The sequence below is a fragment of the Crocodylus siamensis genome, chromosome 2, assembly GCF_052110815.1.
Source record: "Crocodylus siamensis isolate JL-2025a chromosome 2, ASM5211081v1, whole genome shotgun sequence".
Classification (NCBI taxonomy): Eukaryota; Metazoa; Chordata; order Crocodylia; family Crocodylidae; genus Crocodylus; species Crocodylus siamensis.
Window position 1 is genome coordinate 203473193 of NC_143396.1, and position 27400 is coordinate 203500592.

The window sequence follows — 27400 nt, forward strand, 5'->3', positions numbered from 1 at the left end:
GCTCACTGGGCGGGGCAAGCTCACTTGCAGGTTAATGGTCACCAACAATGGGGCCAATATGGTCAAGGTGGTTGGCATCTGCTATGTGACACACAAGTTCCACCTCATAGTCAGGGATGCCTTGGAGAGGGACAGGGCTGCACCACCAGCAAGCTTATTTCAAAATGCAGGAAGGTGGCAGGCTATTTCCACCAAAGCATCAAGGGGGACAAAATGCTGTGGGACAAACAAGCAGAGCTGAACATCCTGCAGCACAAAATCATGCAGGATGTGGAGACTCAGTGGAACTCCACATACGAGATGCTTGAGAGGCTGGTGGAACAACAGAAGACCATCCATGAGATGTCCTTGCTCAGGGAGATTGGGATCAGCAACCCTCTTAACAGAGCTGAGTGGGATACCATCTCCCAGATCTTGGTCTTCAAGCCTTTCTTGAGGCCAGAGAGACCCTCAGCACTGGTGATGTCCTCCTTAGCCAGGTGATCCTTGTAGTAAGGAAACTCATCTGTGAAAAGTGGTTTGTAAACTCCCTTTGAGGACCATGTCTGAGAAACTGGAGACAGGTGGTGTTCTGTTGTTGTCTTTGATAGATTTTTGGTGTGCACTTATTCTGGTGTGCAGTTTTTGTTTGGTGTCTCCTATGTATTTTTCATCAGGGCATTTAGTGCCGTGATGGAGATATGTATTGTGAAGATATCTCCATACTGGAGATATTGCTAGCAGGTTTAACAAGTCTTGTCATGGCATGGCCTGGATCCATTCAGTGTGTTTTAGGCTGTAGAAAGTTGGCTTCTAGTAATGAGGTTAGCAAGGTTCAGTGATTGTTTGAATTTATAGTTTCATAGTTTCTAGGGTCTAGTCTGACCCTCTGCCATGGCAGGAAAGAATACTGGGGTCAAATGACCCCAGCAAGATGTTCATCTAACCTCCTCTTAAACACCCCCAGGGTAGGAGCCTGCACCACTTCTCTTGGAAGCCACTTTTCACAGATGAGCCAATGAACTACATTTCATCAATCTCCTAGGTACAGAAACGCGTGGACTCGATATAGACATTGGAATTCTGACACATTACAAGCGGCTGGACATCTGACTCTTCAGGTACCTCTCCACTTTTACCTACACTGCTACATCCCCCTTCTCCTCCCCTCACCCCGCTCCCCAGCCTGTCCCTCACCCCCTGACACCTCCATTTCCATTTTCTCTGACTGGCTTTCTTGTCTGCATTGCATGCTAGCCTCGGGCTTCTTTACTATTCCTTCCATCTAGGAACAGCATGCACACGCACACACACACACACACAACTGCAGGTGCTTCCTCAGCCTGACAAAGAGTTTTTCAACTCAGAACCTTGCTAAGATATATTTCTGTATCTACTGAGTTGGTCTGCTACAAGATACCAGATTAGATTGACCCAAAGGACCTTATCTGCCAGTGCCATGTCCCTAGACCAACACCCCTAGCAGGAAGGATGCAGGGCCCTGGGCACATCTAAGCCCCAGGGCTGGGGCTGGCAGGGAGAGTTCTCTGGCAGCTGCTGGAGAAGAAGCTCCTGCAGGAAAGGAAAAAAAGGCTTTGTGACAGTTTGGCTGCCTGAGATGCTAGTGCTACTGTGCTAGTGCTCACTAAGTTATTTTAAACTTGTTGTCATTTAAAGTGGTAGACTGAACTGAGGCTGTAGGGGAGGTGGCGGCCTTATTGGGACACACTACTGTGTTGTGTAGAGGCCCCAGCGCCAGTGAGGGCTCACATTAACACACATACAATGTCACCCACCCATGTCACAAGTTTTGCTTGTCAGTAGCTTGAGGTGCAGTTTCCCAGAAACCTTTACATCTATCTCCTTGAAACTTGGCAGATTTCATGGTCTGAGAAGGGGCTACCATTCCTGCAAGTTTCCTTCAAAGCAGGCAAGAAAGGACAATATTATAGGTAGTTTTGTGCTTCCCCATTATAGCCTATGGGCAAAACATGAAAACAATGAAATGGAACAGTGCTTTTGAAATGAAACAAAACTAGAAATGAAACACTGTCCCATCAAAATGGCAAAATGGAAGTTGAAATGAAATGGTGCTGTTTCGCAGAGCTCTAGTATATAACTGGTTCAAGGTCACACACAGGTCTTTTGCAAAGCTGAGACTAGAACTTATGCCATGAGATCTACTGGACCCTAGTGTTTCCTTAAATCATATATACTAACAAACTAACTTCTTCCTGTACTCTGATGATAAATATTAAACCTAGCTGGTGCTTGAAAAGGTGCTGAATTGACAGACCCAATAAATAAAGGTCTTTGTTTATTCACATAGATGACACAACATTATTGAAATGCTTTCCAGCTGATTAAACTTTATAATCATTCCAATTTTAAAAAGAAAAGGGAAAATACTACCTAAAGTAATACTTTTGGGCAAACTTGTTGTACATGTGAAATTACCATCAATTTCAAAATGATATCCATAGGTAAAACAATTGAATTGCATGGAATCCCTCCTTCAAAGAACTTTAAAGACCTTGCTTTATGACAAGAGGCAATAGGGGAAATACAAAAACAGGGATGAGAAACGCAAAGACAACAGTGAAATCAGCAGTTTTGCATAGCATCAGAGTTTGCCACTATTCTGGTCATGATTTTCTAAGCACAGTCCTCCAGACACAATATTCAGAATATCAGGTTTTAACATACATTATGCTTTATACTACAGGAAGGAAGACATTCTTTCAAAATATCACTTTTAGTGTTTTTCATCAAAAAGTGTTGCTTAAGTGTATGTTTGCAATTCAAAAAAATGTAAAGGTACTTGATTTTTTATATATTTTAGCTAAAATGTAATTATTTACTAAACCACAGCTATTAGAAACCATTAAGTAAGAACCACTAACTGGAAATTATGAACTGTCAGGCAACTAGGATATTCTCATTTAAAATCATCAGACTGGAACAGATTTCAAGCTGCTTCCCAGTTTCACTACTGCATACTGAAATATTGACTTCTGTTATAGCATCTTAACACTGTGAGCCAAATTCTGCCCTCTGATACAGCAAACTGCACCTCCCTTCACTTCTGTGGGAATTGGGTATGTTCATCTGTTTACAGACTGAACTTGCTCACACGAATGAGATTTCAACCTTAATAGCCTTCAGAGATTCAGTGACCTTAATTCCTTTCAATGTAACCCCCTATAGTAATAACTGATGAGAGAAACATCGGGCCTGATATGTTTTCTGTGGCTTATTCACCGTCAAATGCTTAAAAGGAACTTTCTTTATTCAGGGCACAAACTTCTACAAAAGGTATGACATGCTTCAAATCCTAAAAGCATTAACAAGAAGGTGGATTCTTCCTGTAGTACACAGGTTGTCCGTACTGTAAGACTATCCTTAATATTAGTAGATATTGCACTAAAATGAGATCCAAATATGATCATCCTCCAGTAATACTATTACTTACATATCATACCTGATACTATCATTATTGTTAGTATTGCTGTAATTTTAGCAAAACATGAGGACAGACCAAGTTCCTATTGTACTAGACACTATACATACATACATGTACAGTAAGAATCCTTGTCTCTAAATCTAATTAGCTGAGAGTAAGAGAAAAAGGATATCTTCCTTTTATAGATGGAGTGATGAGGCACAGATAGGTTAAATACTCTGGTACTGTCAGGAATAGTAATGATTAGGAGAAAAAGGAAGAAAAATGCTGATGTGTGAGTATTATCAAAAGACTTTTGTGTGGTTTCTGACTCTAGCTGTGACTTGCATTTACTAAGACATTTACCTCTTCTCTGATGGGGCCTAGGATAATTCTGTCAAGAGCTCTTCCCTTGATATTACTGTATCTGATGCTGCCCATTTATGTTAATACAGATATAAGACAAAGTGATGGAGGGGCTGAAGATACAGGGCAAAATCTGATCTCACAAATTTAAATTGGGATTAAACTGAAGCGAGTGGGACCAGAGTAAGTTTTTTACTTTATTTTGCTGAATGAGAAATGCCAGCATTGTGCATCTTATTATTTGTAGACCTGGCATTTATGTTGTAGAGAATATTTATACATTTGATAAGATGATGCAAAATCTTTTCTTGAGTGAAATTTCTCTTCTGTCCACAATATCTATCAGGAAACAACACATGTATAAAACCAAAACAGAGTACCGAAAAGTTGCCTTTGACAGACTGTCTTCTCAAGAAATAGAAACTAGTGAATTCAAATAAAATCAGTCAAGCAGAAATTAGATATAGACTTTAGTGAGGGTGCTGTTTTTATGAGAGATCATATAAAAACCTTTGATTAAATAAAACACTTGACAGTATTCATTCCTTCCTTTACAGATCTGCATAGGCAGAGTGCATGGGTTGGCTTTCCTATCATGTGTTTAATCCTCACTTTAGGGATTCACATTTCCTCTTGTGCTAAAAGAATAGACATTTGGATGCAAAGCACTCACTGTTTTTATGCAGGATCATGATAGATTCACTATACAGTTCTATTTATTAAAATGGCAAGTATAATTTAAGTTTTCTCTGACTGTTGTGTCAGTGTGCAGATAAAGGAAGCTAATTCTGAAATGTGCTAGTGAAGAACGAGCGTTGCACAAGTGGGTGGACAAGTAGGCTGAGAATATTGTCGTGTTTACAGTATCTCTGCTTCCAGATATGAAATCTTGCCAGCTGCGTGGTCTAATGTTTCAAATCTGAGAAAACAGCATCCAATGAAGTAAGTTCACCAAAACTCATGCTACGTATACTCATATACTGATATATATACACACACCCTCACACACACATATATATATACACACACACATGCATGCAAATACCTGGATATATACATATGTACACTTAGTTTCATAGTTTCTAGGGTCGGAAGGGACCTGAGTAGAACATCAAGTCCGACCCCCTGCCGTGGCAGGAAAGAGTACTGTGGTCAAATGACCCCAGCAAGGTGTACATCTAACCTCCTCTTAAAGACCCCCAGGGCAGGAGCCAGCACCACTTCTCCTGGAAGTTGGTTCCAGATCCTAGCTGCCCTGACCGTGAAGTAACGTCTCGTAATATCTAGCCTAAATCTACCCTCTGCCAGCTTGTGACCGTTATTCCTGGTCACTCCTGGCAGTACTCGGGGGAACAGGGACTTCCCCAGTGCCTGCTGATCCCCCCTGACTAGTTTGTAACCCCCCTCAGCCTTCTCTTTTGGAGGCTGAACAGGTTCAGGCCCCATAGCCTCTTCTCATAAGACCTTCCCTGCTGCCCCCTGATCATGCGAGTGACCCTCCTCTGGACCCTCTCCATGTTGTCCACATTCCTCTTGAAGTGCGGCGCCCAGAACTGGCACAGTACTCCAGCTGTGGCCTGACCAGTGCCGCACAGAGGGGGAGGATCACCTCCTTGGACCTGTTTGAGATGCATCTGTGGATGCATGACAAGGTACGGTTGGCCTTCCTGACTGCATCCCCACACTGCCGGCCCATGTTCATCTTGGAATCAATAATGACTCCAAGATCCTTTTCTGCCTCCGTGCTGACCAGAAGGGAGTTCCCCAGCCTGTAGGTATGATGCTGGTTCTTCCTCCCCAGGTGCATCACTTTGCACTTGTCAGTGTTGAATCCCATCCTAGTCTCATCCGCCCACCCCTGTAACCTGTCTAGGTCCAAATGCAGCCTATTCCTCCCTTCTAGCATGCCCACATCCCCCCACATCTTAGTGTCATCAGCAAATTCGAACAGGGTGCTTTTTACCCCCGTGTCCAAGTCACTGATGAAGATGTTGAACAGTGTGGGCCCGAGGACCAAGCCCTGCGGAACCCCACTGCCCACATCCCTCCAGGTCGAAAACGACCCATCCACCACCACTCTCTGGGTGCGGCCCTCCAGCCAGTTGGCGACCCAATTGACTGTGTGGGTGTCGACACCACAGTCCCCCAGTTTCTTAATGAGAACAGGGTGAGAGACAGTGTTGAAGGCCTTCCAAAAGTTCAGGAAGACTATGTCCACTGCTACCCCTGCATCTAAGGATTTGGTGATCTGATCATGGAAGGCCACCAGGTTGGTCTGACAGGACCTGCCTCTAATGAACCCGTGTTGGTTGCCCCTAAGCAGGACATCCCCTGCTGGCCCCTCGTGGATATGTGCCAGAATAATTTTCTCAAAAAGCTTGCCCAGGATCGAGGTAGGACTAACTGGTCTATAGTTTCCCAGGTCCTCCTTCTTCCACTTTTTGAAGATGGGAACCACATTGTCCCTCTTCCAGTCCTCTGGCACCACACCAGAGCACCATGACTGCTAGTACAGCTGTGCCAGGGGTCCTGCAATGACCTTAGCCAATTCTCTCAGTACTCTAGGGTGGAGATCGTCTGGACCAGCTGATTTGAATACATCCAGTCCCTCCAGAAGTTCCCTAACTAGTTCCTCAGTAACCCTTGGCCTAGGTGTGCCTCCCCTGGGGCCTAAGGAGGGCCCAGTGAGAGGAAAATGCTTAGGAAAATGGAGGCAAAGAAATCATTAAATATGTTGGCTTTGTCGTGTGACAACCAAATTTCCTAATGTGTCCTGCAGGGGCCCCACATTACCCAGAACCTTCCTTTTACCTCCTCTGTATTTAAAGAAGGACTTCTTATTGTCCTTAATCTGGGAAGCTAGTCCCAGTTCCATCTCTGTCTTGGCCTTCCTGACTGTCCCCCTACATCCCCTAGCAACTGCAGTATAGTCATCCCTGGTGATGGCCCCTCCTTTCCATTGGGTGTGTGCCTCCCTTTTAGCTAAGAGACATTCCTGGATGCTTTTGGTGAGCCACGGGGGCCTGTGTGCCCTCCTGCTCCCTTTGATCCACGTTGGGATTACCTCCCTTTGGGCTTGGAGGATCTTCATGCGTTGAGTCCCACCACGTTTCAGTGATCCCCACTATGTCCGGGTTGGTGTCATCTAGCAGGAGGGTGAGTTCCTCCTGCTTGTTTCCCATATTATGAGCGTTTGTGTAGAGGCATTTGAGGCCTCCTGTGGAAGTGTGTACTGGCCCCCTAATCACAGCGTTGCCCTGGCCTCTGTCGCTTATCTGTGTATATGTTTCACTCATCGGTCTGCATGCACTTATAGAAAGGACTCAGAAAAACTCCAGAGAGAGAGTTGAAGACTGAAGCTTCTGGTCCCAGCAGAAAAGACCTGTGCCAAAAAGCTAGGGGCTTCTACCTCAGCAGCAGTGTCAGCTGCCCTTTGATTAATAGATTAAAGGCTCATGCGCCAAACTGAGGGGAAGGCAGGCCATTGGAAGCGAGGTGAGGCTCCCTGGCACATAATCACTATCCCAAAGCCAAAGCAGGCAGTCACACTCTGCACGTGGCAGGGGAAAGAGTATTCACAAAGAAACACACTGCAGGATGCAGCCCTGGGGAAGTAAGTCTGCTTGCAGGGGTGAGAACAGATCTAGCCCGGGAAAATTATAGATTGGGAATGGCAGATTTTGCAGGTGGTAGACATGAGCTTTAGTTGCACCTTATTTTTAATTTGGCTTCCTCCATGGCCGGTGGACTGACTGTGGTTATAATGGGGTGAATGAGGAGTTCACAGTGGGGTATTTGAGGGGCATGCCAAGGCTTAGAGTTCTGCCAGGGCAGGACACAACCTAGAGATGGCCTGAAGCTGGGAGGCTAGCAGCTAGAGCCCAAGAGAGGCAAAAACCAGGGCCAAGTGCCCAGAGCCTGAGAAAAGCAAGACAGGGCTAGAATTCATAAGCTAAGACTCACTGCAGTAGGCCTAGACTAAAGGAGCCCAGCTACAGAAAAGGGATGGAAGCTAGGAGGAGTGAGACCCCAGCAAGGACTTGGAGACCTGGAGAGGTCAGACATTGTATTGAGGCAAGGAGACTCACAAAAGTGATTAACCAGTAACACCTGTGAGGAATGGGTGTGACTGTAGAGGTGGAAGGAGGCCATGAATGTATACCCTAAGACAAGTAGGACCTAATAAAATGAACACAGAGGGCATGCCCCCACAGCAGGAATGTGTGTTTCACCAGGGACAAGTAGCAGTGGTACATATTTGTGCCGGTGCTAGTTTTCCCCAAGGCTCACCAGCCCCTAAGGGCAGCCTCCCCAGTGAGGTACCATGGGTCTCCTGCATTTGTGCCCCCCAAGGATGATCCAAGCAGGGTGCAGGGCCACACACCAAATGCAGGAGGTACTGCAGCCTCTCAGCCTGGCTGGCACCCCCACCAGGCCAGTGTCCAGGGTCCATGACCCCCTCCTGCCTCCCCCCCCATCAGTATTTCACTAGCCTCCCCACATTACTTTTAACAACAAGGCATGCCGGGTGAGGAAGCAGGATGAGACCCTGGGAGGCAAGAATAATAGCCAGGCAGAATCAAAGCAGCCACTAAAGCTAGGGACAGACATTCAAAAAGCCTGAATTGATTCAACCTTTGCATGTTAGTCTAACCTAGCTAGGCTGAACTGGTTTCCAGCCATACAGATAATCCCTGTGGACTGAGGAAATTCAGGCACATGACTGCAGTGGCTCAGACTGGAAGCTGGGGGGCACTAGGGCCACTCTCCCTGTCCTTCCACAGAGCTAAACTGAGCGGGGGCATGGCCAGGCCCCAGCAGGGTCCTGATTATGCAGGGGTGTGAACTCCCACCCCACCTGCAGTCCAAGGTGTTTCCCCATCTGCTGCTCAAGGGGCAGAAATGTAGCCAGCCTGCAGCCCCAGGCTAGCACTCTGAGGCAAAGTGGGGTATGCAGTGCATACATCTGTTGATGATATGGAGCTTTTCACTCTCCCTCCCTGATTCTCTATACTGTCCGCAGCAAACTGACAGGCAAGCATGCTGGGGAGAGAGGGGAGGGCGGAGCTGATAACGGTGTTTATCACCCTTATCTCAGTGTTTATTTCCCATTAAGAAAACAGAGAGATGTTACCAGCTTTCTGTTGATTCAGCCCAGACCCAGCATGTGGTCTGCTGGCTAATATACAGACTCTTAGCAAGGCAGGGGGGAGGGGGCAACTTGTGCTTAGCAGAGAGTGGTAAGGGGAGAGAGGGGAACAAACAGCTCTTCTCAAACAGGCTTTCCAAGGAAAGACATTAAGATAACTGTTGATTAGCTCAAAAAAGCCTGTCTAACTTTGTTTCTCCCATAGCACAGGCTGTAGCCAGCATATAGTCTGCTAGCTAATGCTGAGGTGCCTACCTAAAGCAGAGGGGTAGGGTGGGAATAATGCCTGCTTAGCAGGGAGAAACCAGGCAAACACAAAGGGGAGGGGCCAGCCCTGCTGTGGAGCAGAGAGCCCCACCCAGCCCAAGAGCATGCCGAGATGCTGGAGGACTTTGGTTTATCTTAAACCACCAAGGGGTCTGGAACAGACACTGCATAAACCAGTTTGAGCCAAATCAGTTAAGTCTGACCAAATCAGTTAATTCTGATTACTATATCCAACCAGGTTTATCTCACACCGATTTCTGCCATTTTCAGACTGGTTTACGTGCACTGAACATCTGTTCTGTTACAGGTTTAAACCAATTTTTGATTACTTAAACTGGTTTATGTGTAATGTCTATCCCTAGCCTAGGGGGCATCATGGCAACCCCCCAGAGCCACACCTGACACACACACACGTACATACATATATGCATGCACAGACAGACACACACACACACACACACACACACGCATGCATGCTTTGGTTAGTCAATAAGGTGAAAATCTACCCTGCCTTCTGCTAATGTTTTGAAACAGTTTCTGGTCCTGACCTTGGCCCCAGAAGTACATAGTTCAGAAAATTCATACTGGAATTCTGAATGATAATTCATTTGTCAAATCGTGAAAACCTAATTTTTTCTTGGGTCATTTGTGCTTGATATAGTCTGGCAAGGCCTAGTTTTCCTTTTCACTGTCAGAGGTAGAAGGAAACAAAACCTGGAATATACTATTTCTACAAATAGAGAAAGAAAGCAAGTCCTTGGGACTTTGATGGAGTTTTTCCTTCAGTCCACTATAGAGTCACAGTTGTAAGATAATGTCAAAAGAATAACTGAAGGAAGAAAGAAGAGTAACTTTATATTATGTATGCACTTTCCGCTGGAGGTGTATGAAGCTGATGCAGAGTGGATCTTTCCCAACTAAAAGGAGAGGCAGTTGCATATTTGTACCTCCTGGATCTTACTTTTTTCCTGGGATCTTTCTCTCCTTATACTCAAAAGATGCTGTTTCCTCTGAAGGGGAGAAAGCAAGGGAAACTCAAGACTCTCACATAGTTTTTCCTGAATTTTCCTACAGATGTATTTCCCTCACCTGGGATTCTAAACAAGAAAGTACTCCTCTGGCTCACAGTTCACATCTTCAGTGAAGATTTAGAATTCAGAGGAATGTAAAAACACAAAATAACCACTATCTATCACAGGCAGACATATTCTGGAAGAAAGAGCTGTCTACTAGGCAAGCAGAATAGGTACAGAGACCCTAAATAGATTGATGCCACCCATACTGGCAGCAACAAAAAACTGATATGATATTTGTGCTGTCCTACAGAATATTATTTGGTACTCTATTCCAATTTTGAATGCAAAATTATTCACCACAGAAAGATCACTACCACAAGTGAAAGTGTTGGGAATCAATTTTGAACATTATCAAAGGTGTTCAAGGTTTTTCCAAGTTGGGTTCCCAAAAGCAGAGACATCAAAAACCCCTAATCATATTAAAAAATGCTGGCCTGTGTTAATAAAATTGGCCATAGTTACTTAAATAATTAGGTTGCTGTCCTTTCAACATAGTCTGGGAGAGAGACTAAAATTTCATGGATTCAACTGTGCAGAGTTATTTTTTTAAAAGGTAGCTTATGAATAATGACCATCCTCCTCTTAAAATATGCTCTTTGTAATGAGGAACTCTAGATCAGAAAGTAGCTTGTACTTTGAAAGTTTTAACTGAAACCTATGCTTGCTGAAATTTAAATTATTGATCTACTTGGGGCTAAAACGCAAAACCTGACTACCTTCCACATGCTCTGCCAGCTGCAGCTTCTAGATAAAATGTGTGAATGCCCAAGAATAAGTCTTTATTTAAATGTACAACCTGTGACTTAGGGCACGTGATTTTGTTGCTATGTATAAGATGTCTATCGGTCTCTTATGGACTATATATATTCTTACCATCAGCAGAGCTTTAGGAAAAATACTCTAAAATATAATTAAACTTATCTCTGAGTATAGCCGAGAGAAATACCTTACATTCCTGTAAAGTTGGTTGATTAGAATAATGTAACACTGCCTTTGCATTCTTACTTTTTAAATTTATTCTCATTAGAGTGTGTGTGTGCATGTGTCCGTGTCCATTATACAATGTTAACAACCTAAAATCAGTGGAAATAGACATCATGTAGCAAAGGAGTGGCTGGGTTCTCCTTTTAAAGAAAGAACAACTGAAACTTAGAATTTTACACATTTGCACATTAGAGGCTAAGTAGCACTTTAGCAATACATAGCTAGAATGCAAAGAATGCTCTCATTTTAATGAATGTCTTGAGAGCCTAAGGTATGTTTTCAGAAAGCTTCAGGATCAGTGTATTTACAAACATAACCAATGTAAATCTAGTCAACTCCAATGCAGAACCTAGTTGTTGCAAAACAATTCCGTTAATCTCAAATAATCTCAAATAAAATGCATTCTAATTTTCCTGAAATAGATGTGAACCTTTTGTAGTTATTTATTTAAAGTGGATTCAGCTTTGTATAGGCATACATTTCTGTACAAGGAACAATACAATGAAGTATCAAGTACAGAAAAGGTTCTGCACCTTTAAACATATTAAAAGTATTCTTTACCTATCTAAGTCTCTATAGTACCCCATAATGTGAAACTGCAAGGAAAGAAAAACCTCAAGTTGGCAACATGACAGCAATTGTTCAACAATTAAAAATGGATTTTCTAATAGTTCCTTTTTTTTATTTGCTTTGTACTATTCATTGACAGTCACGATTCTAAAGTATTCATTTACTGGATATTAATTGAGGGAGATGGACAGGTCCACAGAGTATAATCTTTTAGCATTCTCTGTTTTACTGAATACACTAATTTTGCCCACTTCTTTTGCCAAATTCTCAAGTGCACTCTGTCTTTTAAATATTGCACAGCTTTTTTTCCCCCACTTATTTTAATCATAATCAACAAAAAGAAACAGTCAAGGTCAATGTCTTTATCTAGTATGTCTCTGATCAATAGCAGTTGCTTTGCATTTGTAGTCATTACTCATGCCATCTGGCTTGATGTACTCATTAATAAATAAAAAATTCTGTTACGTTATTGATTTTTTTTTAGTAAGCTGCTGAATTTTGTCTCCTTGATATTGTCAATGTCGTAGACTCACTGTTCACATTTCTTTGGACTTTGAGAGACCTGGATGCCAAATGTTGTTGAATTAAGCTTGTTCCTGTGCTGTCTGCCATACTAGTATACTTCCACATTCTGACTGCACTTTAATGGATAATAAAACACCAAGAAATCTTGGTTTTAGTCCAAGCTATTCTGTTTAGTCCAGCTATTCTGTTGGTTTATCAGACGTAAGTTTGCCTTCTCAATATTTTTGCCAGGAGACCTATATCCACAGAATCTGCAAGCCAAACTTTTTGATATTGCATTTGTATGTCTGAAGAAACTCCATCAACTTTAATAGCTGCAATAACATTTATACCGGGGTACTGAGATCAGAATACGGCCCTTTATCCTCTAGATTCTTCTTCCAGAATATAAATACTTTTTTGCACTACTGAATATATGCATCAGTGTTGGTTAGGATGTACTGTAAATGCAACTTCTTTCCCCTGTAATGCATAATTTACACCAAGGACCCTTGGTAATTTACATTCCCTTTCATTAAACAATGGCTGTATCACAATGTGCCCTACTGTTATGTGATTCTATTTTTACATACTACATCTTCTAGTTCCCATCATTCCTGTCTGTATACACTTGATAACCTTATTCTACACTCTTCTATATTAAAAGATACCAGTGCAGGAAGTTACCTACCTTCTGTTAGTGTCACACTGCCATTTACAATTCAACTATGATATTCCCCCTTCCCTGTGCCCAAGCACATAGTTAACATATGAGGCACTCATTCATGTGACGTACAAACCAGTTAAGTTTGTATGTCACATGAATGAGTAGCGCTTCTAGATGGGGTAACAAGCCATTTTTTCTGCATTTAACAATGTGCACAGATCAAGGGATTCATCAGAGAGAATCATGGGCTTTGACAACAATACTCTCCCATACTCCTAAGCATTTCCAGCTGTTTCACAAGATAGGTCCAATAAATACACAGCAGAAATCATATGCTTGGTATCCAAAATGTGAAATTTAGAAACAGCACCAGGTGAAATGCGTCATCTCATGTTGTGGATGTAGTTATTTCTCTTTCACTGATTATATTGATACACTTAAAGTATTTTTCATGTCTTCCCTTCTGATTCTACCATGCAGATCTTGATTGTGTGTTGCATTGTTTAGTTAAGGACAGTGCGAAGATAACTCCCTTTCACAGACCCCATTTAAAACAGCTTTGACATCTTAATTTTAGTAGAAAGCTTTATCCTAGGCAAATTATTTATAAGAATCCCATCATCCCTGTCAGTATAGCAGGGAGCTATTTTTAATTCAATACTTTCCTCTGATGCCACAATTAACTTTGCATTCAAGATGCCACTTTCCAATCTACTAATGAAGTACTTCTCCTTGATTTTAAAACTTAAAAATCACAAGTTGTCACTTGTTAAACTGTAATTGTTCCCTCCCAGTTCAAAAAGCAGACATTCATGTAACAGAGGAGACACTTAAGATAGCTAATATCAATGGAATTTAACTTCATAAGTTCCTTGAAATATGGATCATCATTTACTCTGTGCATAAACAGCACTTCCTGTACTGAGAAGGTAGGGCAGGGTAACCCTAGGCAGGGTACCTTGGAGACTAGCTGGTCGAGTTTCATAAGCTTTCATAGGCAAGAAACTGCTGCTATTGGTATGCTATTGGTACATTCCAGTCCAGGGTGGCTTCCTAGGAACTTCCATGATGCAACATGTATATTAATAAAAAATACATTTTAAAATTGGTCCAGATACTGTAAACAAGCAACAAAAAATAATGTTTCTATTTGACTAACAAAGGGTCTATCCATGCCAAGCATCACACTTTTTAAAGGTGAAATATGATTTAAAGGTGTAGTTGAATTAAAATGGTTCGTTTCCAATGCAGGAATTTGGAAGTAAATTTCTGAGTTTCTCAATTTTTACGTGTGCATGTAGCATGGAATAATAATTCGACAACTATTTGGCAAACACAACTTTTTGATGCTTTTCCCCCTCCCCCCCTTAAATGTTGGGTGTTTCTGGTCCTATTCCTTTAAAACATATGTAAACAATTGTATGATGATCTTAGATACAAGCTGGGAAACTGTACATAGAAATGACAAATCCTGACTTGCTTGCTTTTTGGGCTAATGGAAGGATCTTTCTGTCCCATTACACCAGACTTGCCTTTTTCTCACTCTCATCTATCCAATGTACCAGGATGATGAACGATGGGACAGAATGACTTGCATTTTCCATAAAGTCCACATTTGTAACTAAGGAAATAAGTATCAATTGTATGCAGTAGTATGCATTATGCATACAGCAGACTTCATTACAGTCCCAACAGAGTTCATGCCCCAAGGACTGAAATGATCTGGGTTCAACTCCCACTTCTGCATTAGCTCCTGTACATGTCTGGGTAATTTATTTCCTTCTCTGTGCCTCATTTTTTTTCTATAAATGGGGATAATGATACTGTGTAAGGCATATCAAGATACATTAATGACTAGCTCTGATAAGAGTTATGAAGTATAATTGTACAGAATAGACAAATGGTGGGGAAAAAAATGGTCACATAAAGTTGCAGAAAAAATTGGAGCAAATCACTGCAAGGTCAGTGTCAGAAGCCCAAAAAGAAAGTTGGTCTCCCAAGTCCTTATTTTGTGCCCTGCCGCATACCATCTCTCTTGCCTTGTATTCACCTTAGATTTTTTTCTTCACAAGTTTAAAATAATTCTGCAAAACTCACTAGCCCCATACTGGCTTTTGTTAGAAAAGAGTGGGACTAGAAAAAGCAAGAAGATTTAGGTGAAGGCAAAGGCTAGGCAAGCTGCCTTCTGTTGCATCCTGCATCTGAATTGACATGCTGCTGTGCTATGCATAATGAAATGTTATCCCTGACCAGTCCAAACACAAAAGAGAACAAAAGCAAGGAGGGAAGCATACATATGGAAGAAGCTTAAAGGCAGCAGATACCACCAGAGAATCATAGCCAAGTAGTGGTTTTTCTTGAACTTTGCAGATAAACTAGAAGTAGCAAAGCTCCGTAAGAAATTCTTCTAGGGTAGTCTTAGCACAACTGGAATAGAAATACTGTAACTAACCATATATATATATATATGGCTGGTATAATTTTGTGAACCTTCAAAGGTCAGATTGCTTAGCAACTTTCATAAGAACTTTAAAATACCAGTTCTATTCCAAACTTCTCCGTGACATTTGAACTTTTGGGAACTGGAAAACCACCTAAAAAGATAGGAAGCGAGTGGGAATCCCTCAATTTATTTAAATAAACTGGTTCTGACTGATATTTTATCATCTTAGTTAGATATATAACAATATTTCAAAATCACTTTAATAAAAAATAAAATCAGGGCTGAATCTGGATGCTTTTACTCATGCAAAACCTGACTGATATTGGTGGAAACAGCTAATAGGAAATAATACATAACAGGCATGAAAGATTCTGTATAGAAAACAGGCAGAACTTGAGATTATGACATTGATTGTGTTTATAGTAAGGTAAAACCTGGGGCAGTGGAATGAAATTTTGACATTCCCTTCTCAATGTTTCACATCCAGCACTTTATAAAGTTCTCAATAATATGAGGTTTTAAAATATACTTACATGCTTTCCCCATGACAAAATTCCTGCACCCACTTTCATCAGAGGTAAGTTATTTTGAACATGATATTTAAAGGGCATTTAACAATCATTGCAATCTAATTTGTTAATGTAAAATTAGGGGAAAAATTGACATAACATCAGATAACTTGCATGCATTTTCAGTGGAAATAATTAGGCAGATGAATTACCTGTTGTAAACAAGACTCGTACTGTTCTTTCATTATAAATTAGTACTGAAGCTCTCAAAATCTGTGGTTGTTCTGTTCTGCTTGGGAAATGTTTTTCTTTTTTCCCCCTCAAACAATTAAGTTCCTGGTTTATCCCTGTGGCATTCAAATTTATGTGGGAGTAAATTTTAGCCATCATTGCGTTCACTTCACAGCGATGAAGGGAAACAAACAATGCTGAAAATGTTATCTTCCACTGAATTTGAAGAAAAAGAAAAAGAAGGGGAAGAGTGAGCTGTCTATAACATTGCTTCATTCAGGCTTTTTTAATTCTAAGTAGATGCATTTTTAAGTGCCTTGCCCAATGGCAATGCTTCCCTTTGTTTTTTGTTTCTGTGTAAAGACGACTCAGGAACTTTTTCCTCACAAAGCATAGCAATAAGCTAAGAAGAAGGAAGTCATGCTGGCCAGAGTTTATCAGGCACCTTAATCAGATGTGCAGGTGCACCCACTGTGTTGCAATTTTGATTTAAGAAGGATTTAAGCAGGCATTGATACACCACGGTACTGTAATCTGCATTTCTTTTTTATGGAAAGAATATAGAGTATAAGGATACCCACTGCAACTTAATACTTGCAATGGTAGTAGATTAATTGAAGTAATGACTACTCACATGCATTAAAATCCCAGCCATGACCTTCACTAGCAGGTCCATTGCTATCTCTCAAAGTACCGTACAAAGGTAAGGGTAATGCAACCTCACAGCTAGAGCTGGTCAACATTTCCAACACAACTGTTTTTCCCTTCAAACACTGCTCCTTTCTTGAAACTTTAACATTCAGCAGAACTGTATTTGATGTCACCAACATTTCTGACGGAGAGGTTTCTCTAATCACAGTGGATTTCTCATTAAATCCAAAACGGGAAGAAGGGTGAGAGGAGAAGGCAGAGAAAAAGAGAATTCAAAACATGACCTTTTGGATAATGTCCATTGCAATGCAATTCCACTCTGCAGAAACATTTTAGAAGAGCTGATATTCATTCTGATGAAGAACAAAAAACAACATTAAGCTTTTGTTTTGTTTTCAAGAGAAATAGAGTTATCACTTTCTTGCCTGATCTCCTTACAAAATCCATTGCAGGGATATAGATTTTGCAGCACTTTTGTCATGCAAAAGTGTCATGGGAGAAGCATGGTAGAAAGAAGATGAAGAAATATCAATCCCTGTGGTATCAAAATTGGTTTTATACACCTGGATCTGCTGATCCAAGAATGCAATACAATTCACAAATAATGAAAATCAGCATATATATTTGATATCCTTCACAAATCCAATGATATGAGTATTTCTTATGATAAAGTAAGTTGTCAGCAAGAGATAACAAACTTAAGCCTAACAAATGTTTCCAGGTCACTGATAAGAGTAAGACCAACGTCAACGCTAAATTAATGACAATACCCCCCAGAAAGAAGGCTTCTGACCCCAAACCAGGAAATCAACTTAGCCCTCTACATGAAGTTAATAATGACTTTCTTCTGTATCAAACAGAGCAGCACTAAATCTGCTATTTTTTACTTATGGAAATCCAACACAATGGCATCATCTTTGTTCCTAGGATGCAGTTGCTGAATTAGTGGGAAGTAGAGTAGGGGAGCTTGAGGCAGGATGCTACAGTTAATTACAAGTGTAATATTTTTTCATAGTTTATCCTAAAATACATATATATTCACATTTATGGAGATTGATAGTGGATCTAGAAAACAGCATTAAGCCAACAACTTATGCAGATAATCATTAACAAAAATGTTAGAAAATGACAAAAGTGACTCTTTCTTAGAAAGCAAATTCAACCTGCTTATAAATTTTGCCTAGGAAAATGTGTCTCTGGGTGCTTTATATCACAGAATCTGTTTTTATCTTCATCTATTCTATATTCTTTATTACCTTTATTTTTGTTTTACTGTCAAACTGGCATTAAAGATGTATATTGTAACATATAGCAGCAGGGACAGAATCATAATCAAATACAATTCAAACCATAGGTTGAAATATCTTAAGATGAGGTTCACACCTATTTGATCACAGTTACAGCCGAACAGGTTATAAGTCATCTAAGACCGTGTTACTAGCTTGTAATACACTTTACGGTTCCGCAATTATGGTTTACAAGGTATCTCTGGTGTTAAAAAAAAAAAATACACAGAAAAACGCTGCTTTTATATTGACAGCAATTCCCCTGTGAGAGTGAGGATTCTCTCTTTTCAACAGATATCTGCTCAAAAAGGGGTTCAGGCAAGTCCCAAGGTTGTGGGGGATGGGAGATAGGCAAAGGGGGGCAGGAAACAAATGGTGAGAAGAGACAGACAGCAGGGGGGAAAGTGTGGGGAGCAAGGGACAGGGGTCAAGCTCCTTGACCTGCCTACTGCCTGCTTCTGCACTGCCTCCCCCATCATCTGCTCTGCCACTGCCTCCCCACTGTCTGCTCCCCTACTGCCTTCCCATCTCTCTGCCCTCTACTTGTTCCCCTGCAGGGAGCAGAGGCACGGTAGCACTGCTGGGTGCTGCCTTCATCCAGGATTACAAAAATACCCACCATCATAGAGGCAGCTGACTACCTGGCTACAATTGGAACTGTGGTAGCTATTGCTGCCCTGAAACTGGAAATTAATAGGCTTGGAAGTGCCCTGCTAAGCCACTGGTGGGCTCAAAGAAGACTACACACCACTTTATACCCTAAGCTTGACAAAAAAGAAAAAGAGGGGTGGGGGAACTAATAAAACAAAAGGGGTGGGGCAAAATTCTATCCAATCAGCTTTTTGATCCCTAACTTCAACCAAAGAAAAAGTGCCGACTCCGTGCAATGGACTACGACAATTTTGTGCCGATGCTGCTAGCAATTTTACTTGGAAACTCGTCCGATACCATGGTGACTGGTGGCAATATGAAACTCAAAGACGGGGACTATGATACACTCGCTCATCCTCAGTTTTAATGTTAACTTACACCCACCCCCGACTGATTCTTTTAACACAGTTATTTATGGTTACTATTCACTGAAGATAAAGCTATGTAGTCTTCTTGTTAGTAATAGATTTACCCAGCTCTTCAAGAGTTCCTTCATTTTTACCATAGCACATAGGAACTGCAATATTTTGATATTTCTATAAAATCACCCTTCAAACTTGACTCAAGTAAGAAGGATAATTAACAATGCCGGAAAGAATTATGTCCCTTAAGTGGAGAAAATGTGAAATGTTTCTTATTATACATCTAGCCCTGAATTCTGCAGTGATCTGCATTGTAACTGGCTTTTTAACAAGGCAGAGCTCCACTGCTGTACAGGTTCACCAGGGTCTCTTCACTCAGTGTTACAGGATTAAGCTCTTAGTGATGGGTTCCTGCACTATTCAGGAAGATGAGTAGAAAATAGGCTGGCTACAGCATGAAATGACAAGGTATTAGTATGTGCTAATTATAGGCAAAGAGAACACTTCACTTTTCAATCCCTGTTTTTCAGACTAATAAATCTCTGAGAGAGTACAAACAAACAAACAAGCAAGGTTTTTTGGACTGAAATACCACATTCTTAGCCATAATTAGTACAGACTTCTGTCTCAACTAAATAGGACAGGAAAAAGTAGGTAATTATCTGGATGAAGTGCTGCAATGTATCAATGCAGTTATATTAGTTCTGGTATTCAAAAGGGTGTTTCAGAGTTAGTGATATACTAAGTATCAACACAGAGCATTACCCTGAGTGTTTGTTGGGTATTTTTTTTAGAGACACCCTTAGTCTGTATAAAACAAAAGCATTTAAGTGTGATCAGGTGCTTACAAAACAATTATATTAGAAATATATGTATCTATATAAAAGTATATCCCAGATTCATTCCTGCATTTCAGGCTCTTGTGTGTCACACTGGATTACAAAGCAGAATTAAAACTGGTGCATCTCCCCAAAGGAAGATCAAGTCAGTATAAAGAAGATCTTCTGAAGGAAGCATCTCTTTTCCTGACCCCTATATCACTGCCATACTAGAATGCCTAACTGGCTTTCCTAAAACAGATCTGTAATGACTCCTGGGGGCCACAGTCATCCAGCATTAATCAGCTTTCATGCTGCTCTAATGTTATGCAAATAGCATAAATACCAACTTTATATTAGGTAAATAACATGGAGATAGACTTTTGTCTATCATCTTAAACTTATGCATCTTCTTGAGTTTTGCATTGCCTTAAGAAACTCCATTTTGTATTGCTCTGTAGCTTGACATAAGTGCTTGAGCTTTGTATGCTGTATGTGTGAGAGAATGGGTGAGGGTGTGTCTGTGGAAAAGGAAACATCAGCTGGCGACTGGCTAAAGAATGCAGACAGATAAAAGACCAAAACAAAAAGAATTTGCCCCAGAACAGTGAGAGAACAGCATCAATTGACCTTCAAGGAACACAATGATAACACAGCAAAAGCCCAGAAGACTGGGTGCGTTGACAAGGCTATAAAAGATGGGGTGAGATGTATCAATTTGGGTCTTGTTCTGTATGTCATCCTGGAGCATGTGTTCGTCTGATGAGATGGACCAGCAGGAGCCTGGCTCCCACTCATGATCAATGTGGTTGGCCACTAGGTTGATTCAAGTACCAATAAGACTGGTGATGTATACCAGCACAGAATAGACATTTGGGGGTGGGGGGTGTTAAGCACTCAATCAATAAACGTATGGCATCTTGCCTTATCCTCCCTTATAAGGTCTTGCTCATGATTTGAGCAATTGGCAATTTGTGTAACACTAAGTTATTCCAGAGGATCTGAAACACACTGAGGAGTCCAAAGATGTTCAAATGAATTTGAGCCTCCCAGAATCTCCCAAAATGTGCTATGTATTACTTAGCCCAGCAATTTTCAAATCAGGGTGCTGGAGTATACTGGGACATTGAGATTTTTTGAATGGTAGCACAAGTTATGAGGAGATAAGCAGGTAAGTGCAGGCTCAGACTCAGTCCCCCCGATCATTCTCCCAGCCCTGCCGCCTGGCTCCCCACAGCCTGGCAAGGAGGTAAGCACTATAATAAATACTTTCTTTTTTTTCTTAAATGGGTGCTGCTTAATTCAGAAAGGTTATGGAGTGGTGTTTTGAATCTAAAAAGGTCAAGAGCCACTATTTTAGCTACTACAGAATGCCTAGTAATTTATTTTTACTAGTGAACATACATATCTAGGATATAAAACATGACACACTCAAATAAATACCCATTTGTTTATTTAATGAATGAACAGAGCAGTGGTACATGATAATATAATTCCTAACACTAGAACATAAATATAAACATTTCTCATGTTCAAAACTCTTAACAAAAGCTATTAATTTTGGTAAATACCATGGAAAGGAAGTTAATTAAGGATCCATTTTTTCCCCATTTCACAGATGGAGAAACTGCAGGCAGCTGAAACATTCATGTGGCTCCTTACAAAGTCATTCAGTTGGGGGCCTATGTATAGTTAAGTTGAAGCCTGCTATTGTTAAATTCTGTATTACTTAGAGAGTTAGAGCAGTAAAAGTACGTTAGGATTGCTCTCAGATGAAAAGCATGAGGGAGACGAGTTACTAATACCGAGTCATCTAAATTGCTCAGTTAAATTGTCACAATTAAACATGGAGCATTTTAATATTGCTCTGAGGGATATAAGTCTATTTAAACAAGCCTTCTTCTGTATAACTGCCAAACTTTGTCTTCTAACTCTTAATATTTTGCCTGTTTTAACTTAATGGCATAAAACACAGCCTGTCATCAAGAAGTGACTTTAATCTGACCAGTAAAATGAAGTTATTCTTGGTTTCCCAATTCTTTGTTGTTAAAAGATATAGATAATACCTAAGAAATGTGTTTGTAGTGACTCACAGTAACATGCCAGATGTTAAAAGGAATATACCCGAGACAAAAAAAAAAAGGTTTCTCCCCCACAAAGAACTTGCTGGTTTTAGCTGCAACTTTTGTGGTACAGAAGAATCCTACAACAATTGTAATGTCTGGCCGATTGCACAGAACACAACAGGGCATTGCCAGGTCCTCCTGCTACAAGAGTAATCTGCAGAGGCAATGGTAAGTCTTAGCTCACATCCTGGAACATAAGTGTAACTCTAGCCTCTGCTGAAAAAGGAGCCACAGGACCAGACTGGATCTATTCTAAATTCACAGAGAAGGTCCAGGAAGGAAACAGACTGATTGTACTGAGGGTTTGAAGTTCTAGAGGCTGGCTGGGAGGGTGCAGAACAGAGCAGAGGTATCACATAGCCAATCAACTATCAGAGGGTACTGCAGGGTACATTGAGGTGTCAGATCCCATGTTTCCACACACAACTTTTCTTCCACCCAGGAAAACAAGCCTCTAAACTTTTAGTGTAATACAATGCACAACATTTCCATTCTGCAACAAAATTCCACAGTCCCCATCATCAACAAAAATGATATCTTCAATGTCCTGAGAGCACTAGAAAACAAACTAATTTTCCAAGTTCTTTAGGGTTAAAGTTTTAACAATTTACAATGCAACACATTAAGAACCCAAACATGCACAACTGATTTTTCTTTCAAAATTGCAAAAAAGGGTCTCCAATCCCATCCCTTGAAAATCAAAAGTAACCACAGGTGATAAGTTTGCAAGCCACTTGTTTCAGCCTTCCAAATTCACAAATAGGTCCTTTAGGTATACAAATACAAGGACGAAAACAAGAACTGGAAACTATATCTACAGTATAAGAGATTATCTTGAAAGTAATAACTCATTGAAGTAGGGTTACTGCAGAAAACTGCTTCAGTACAAGCTCTTCTGTGACAATAAAGAGCTACTGCAAGTGGAATATCCTATAGAAGTAGGGAAGCAATTTTGTCTTTGTATGAAGCATGCAATATTAGCACAGAAATATTGTATTTATTTCTGATGCCCATACTTTTAGAACTATATTGATATCTTTTAGAGATTGTAATGGCAAGCAATATAAAATTTCTAAAGCTTGGAAAACAAGCTTTACAGTATGAAACTCTATATACGTTCTTACATTTGGAGAAAATGTTGATTAATGGAAGGTTTTTCACCCTGCTGACAAGGGCTTTATAAAATCCAACTGCTGTAAATTGAAGTTAGACACATTTATCCTTGAAATAACATGCAAGTTGCTTGACAGTAAGTGTGACTGAACATTCAAATAACTTACCACTGCTTGAACTCTTTAAAGTGAAAACAGATATCTTGTCTTAAAGACATGCTGTGAGCCAGTGCTTCAAAGACATTCTTTGGCCTGTGTATGTGCAGAGGGGACATGTCCTTCTGCTCTCGCCCTACCTTCAAAGAGACTGGGGAGAACAGAATTTTTGATGCTTCCTCCTCAACCTGAACATAACACTTCCTGTGCTAAAATAATAAGATCTTATATTTCAGGGGCCATCTGGTCACCTCTGGGGGTTAAGAAGGATCTTTTCCCCACCCCATACATATATTTTTTTCCTTTTCAGGAAAGTAAGGGGACGAATTCTTCTGAGATGCAGCACTTGACCATGACTAAGGGCATAAGAGTGAGGCAGTAAGGGGAGTGGACCAGAACCTTCATGTGTCTGGCTGGTATGTCTTGCTTATGTGTTCAGAGTCATACTGAATGCTAGATATGAGCTAATGAGTATTACCTTTTGATATATTAATAAAGGGGCTCAGTCATGACCAACACTCATCTGTCATCTGTCTAGGTCCTTCCCTAACTGAATCCAGGTGATGTTTGGTAACATCTTTTACCGGGTCAACTGGACAGTTGGGAGAGATGATAGACAAGCTTTCAAACAGAAGATGTCCTCTCAGTTGTCCTGGAACGAAGCTGATACAGCCTAAGCAAAATACCAGATATATAGCTACTTCTGATTGCTTCTCTTTGCTCAGAGATAAATAGCATAAGCTTTTGTGACACTGAGCTCACTTCATTGGATGCTGTGAAAGAACACGCAGAAAGTACTATTTAAATGGAGTGATTTTAATGCAAAAGACAGGAAAGAAGGGAGGGAGGGATGGGGAGTCCCTGTTTAGACTATACTTAACACAATCCAGTCTGTGGATGACTTCTTGTTTTGTCATTTCCTATTCAAGTTGGGTTTTAAAGTTTTGCTTTCTGAGATCAGCTGTTCTGAGATCAACGATGCGATGTCCAGGGAGGTTAAAGTGTTTTGCCACAGGCTTGTGTGTCTTTCTCAAACTGATATTAGATCATTATTCTTTCATTCTTTGACAAGTCATATGGAACAGCCACATGGCATGGAAACAAGGAAAAGGTTCATTGTGGGCTGGGGGGAAGGGAAGAGGGCATGTAGTATGTGACTAAACAGGCCTGTGGCATGTGCAGTGAGTGGCTGGGGTGGGCCACAGTTCCAGGATATTCAGAAGTTGGATAGCCCTGAGGTAGACCACAAAGACTCTTTTTTTGTTGTTGTTGGCAACAAAGGCAATATCATGCTGGGCAGTATTAAAAGGAGTATAACTTGCAAATCAAGGGAAGTGATTCTTCCACTAAGTTCAAGACCGGTGAGGACTCGGTAGTGGGGGTCTACTATAGACCACCACACCAGGAGAATGAGATACACCTGGAATTCTCTGGGCAGCTCTCAGAGGCCATACGGTCAAGAGATAGGGTTGTCATGGGTGACATAAACTATCTTGGCATCTGCTGGGAGGATCAATTAGCCAGAAATAATCACTCATGTAGGTTCTTAACCTGCATACAGGACCTCCACTAGGGGGAATGCCATGCTGGACTTGGTGCTGGCTATGGGGGACGACCTTGTGGGGGATCTGCAGATACAAGGCAACCTAGGGGATAGTGACCATCGATTGACGGAATTCACTTTTCAGTGAAGGGTGGAAAAAATAACCAGCAGGGCAAAAGTGCTAGACTTTAGAAAGGCTGACATCAGGGTGCTTAGGAGATTAGTTAGTGGGGCATTAAAGCTCAAGAGCATTGAAAAAATGGGGGCCAGGAAGGGTGAATGTTCCTCGAGGAAGCGATCCTTTGGGTTCAGGAAGCGGCAATCCCACTGTGTAGAAAAGGGGGTAAAGGGGGCTAAGAAACCCTCCTGGTTAAAGAAGGAAATCCAGGAAAGCCTAAGGGCAAAAAAAGGGGCATACGGGCTGTGGAGGCAGGGGGTAGCTACCAAGGAGGAGTATACCTCCTTGGCTCTCACTTGCAGGGAATCAGTTAGGAAGGCCAAAGCTGCATTAGAACTCAGGCTAGCGACAAAAAATAAGGACAACAAAAAGTCCTTCTTCAGGTACATAGGGAGCAAAAAGAAGGTACAGGGCAGCATAGGATCCCTACAGGATAGAAAAGGGGAGCTGATGAGAGATGAGAGGACAAAGCAGAGTTCTTCAATGAGTTTTTTGTTTCTATATTCTTGAACTCAGTCTAGACAAATCTCCCAAATGCACTACTGACAGAAGCATGAGGAACACCAGCCCACCAACTGTCAGTGCTGACCTAATAAAGAGACACTTGGAGGGCCTGGATGTGTTTAAATCAGTGGGACTGGATGAGCTCCACCCAAGGGTGCTGAAAGAATTAGCCAGTGTCATAGCAGAGCCACTGGCACAACTGTTTGAGCACACGTGGTGCTCAGGTGAGGACTGGAAAAAGGGCCAATGTAGTTCCTATTTTGAAGAAGGGGAGGAAGGAAAATCCAAGTAACTATATACTGCTTAGTCTTACCTCTATCCTTGGGAAAGCCCTTGAAAAAATTACCAGGGATCACATTTGTAGGAGTCCAGCAGGTAATATAATACTGAAGGGCAACCAGCAGGGTTCATAGCAGGTAAAGCCTGCCTGACTAACTTGTTTCTGTCTATGACCAGGTCACTAAAAGCTTAGATGTGGGTGTTGAGGTAGATGTAATCTACTTGGACTTTAAGAAGACCTTCAACACGATATCCCACCTTATTCTTATAAGCAAATTAAATGGCTATGCCATAGATGATTACACAATCATGTGGGTGGCAAATTGGCTGAAGGGTCATACCCAAACAGTGGTGGCGGACAGGTATCGACCTTGAAAGATGTGGGCAGTAGGTTCCCCCAAGGCTCAGTCTTTGGGCCAGTGATGTTCAATATCTTCATCAGCGACCTGGATGAGTGCATGGAAAGCACTCTGTTCAAGTTCACAGATGACACTAAACTATGGGGTGAAGCAAACACACTGATGGGAAGAAACTGAATCCAGGCAGACCTGGACAGGTTAGAGAAGTGGGCAGAGAACAATAGGATGCAGTTCAACAAGGACAAGTGCAAGGTACTGCACCTAGGGAGAGGGAATCACTAGCACACCCATAGGCTGGGGGATGAACTTCTCAGCAGTACGGCAGCAGAAAGAGATCTCAGAGTCATTTTCGACTCCAAGGTGAATATGAGTTGTTAATGTGATGAAGCAATTAGCAGAGCTAACTGCACTTTGTCATGCATGAGTAGATGCATCTCGAACAGGTCTAGGGAGGTGATGGTCCCCCTCTATGCAGCACTGGTCAGGCTGCAGCTAGAGTACTGCTTCCAGTTTTGGGCACCACACTTCAAGAAAGATATGGACAACCTTGACAGGGCCCAGAGGAGGACCACTTATATGGTTAGAGGCCTGCAGGGAAGGCCTTATGAGGAAAGTCTGAGGGACCTGGACCTTTTCAGCCTCCACGAGACAGCTGAGAGTGGATCTTGTGGTAGTATACAGACTCACCGGGGAGGACAGCAGGGAATAGAAGGGGCTCTGTTTACCAGAGCTCCCCTTGGAATAACCAGAACAATGGCTACAAGTGGATGGAGAGTAGGTTTAGGTAGGACATCAGAAAGAACTTCTTCATAGTTAAGGTTGCCAGAATCCGAAAGAGGCTTCCAAGGGAGGTAGTGCTCTCCCCTACCTTGGGAGTCTTCAAAGGGGGACTGGACAAGCACCTGGCCGAGGTCACATGACCCGTGCACGTTTTCATGCCAGTGGCAGGGGGTCAGACTCGATGATACTTTGAGGTTCCTTTTGACCCTAGCATCTATGAATCTATGACTCACCTGTAGAAGTGTGTCCAGTTCAGGACCCCACTCTTCAAGAAGGATGTGAACAGACTGGAAAGAGTCTAGCACAGAGCATCAAAAATGATTTTGGGCTTGGGAAGCATGATTTATAAGGAAAGGCTGAAAAGGCTAGGGTTATCTAGTGTGAAGTTAGAGAAGACTGAGGAGGGAT

The 27400-nt window shown here is 41.6% G+C and overlaps 1 protein-coding gene across 4 annotated transcripts in view; it reads right to left on the bottom strand.

Moving 5' to 3' along the window:
* The window catches only part of LUZP2 (leucine zipper protein 2), a 420158-nt gene that overhangs the window by 346670 nt on the left and 46088 nt on the right, over positions 1 to 27400 (bottom strand). The gene's annotated exons all lie outside the window — the stretch shown is intronic.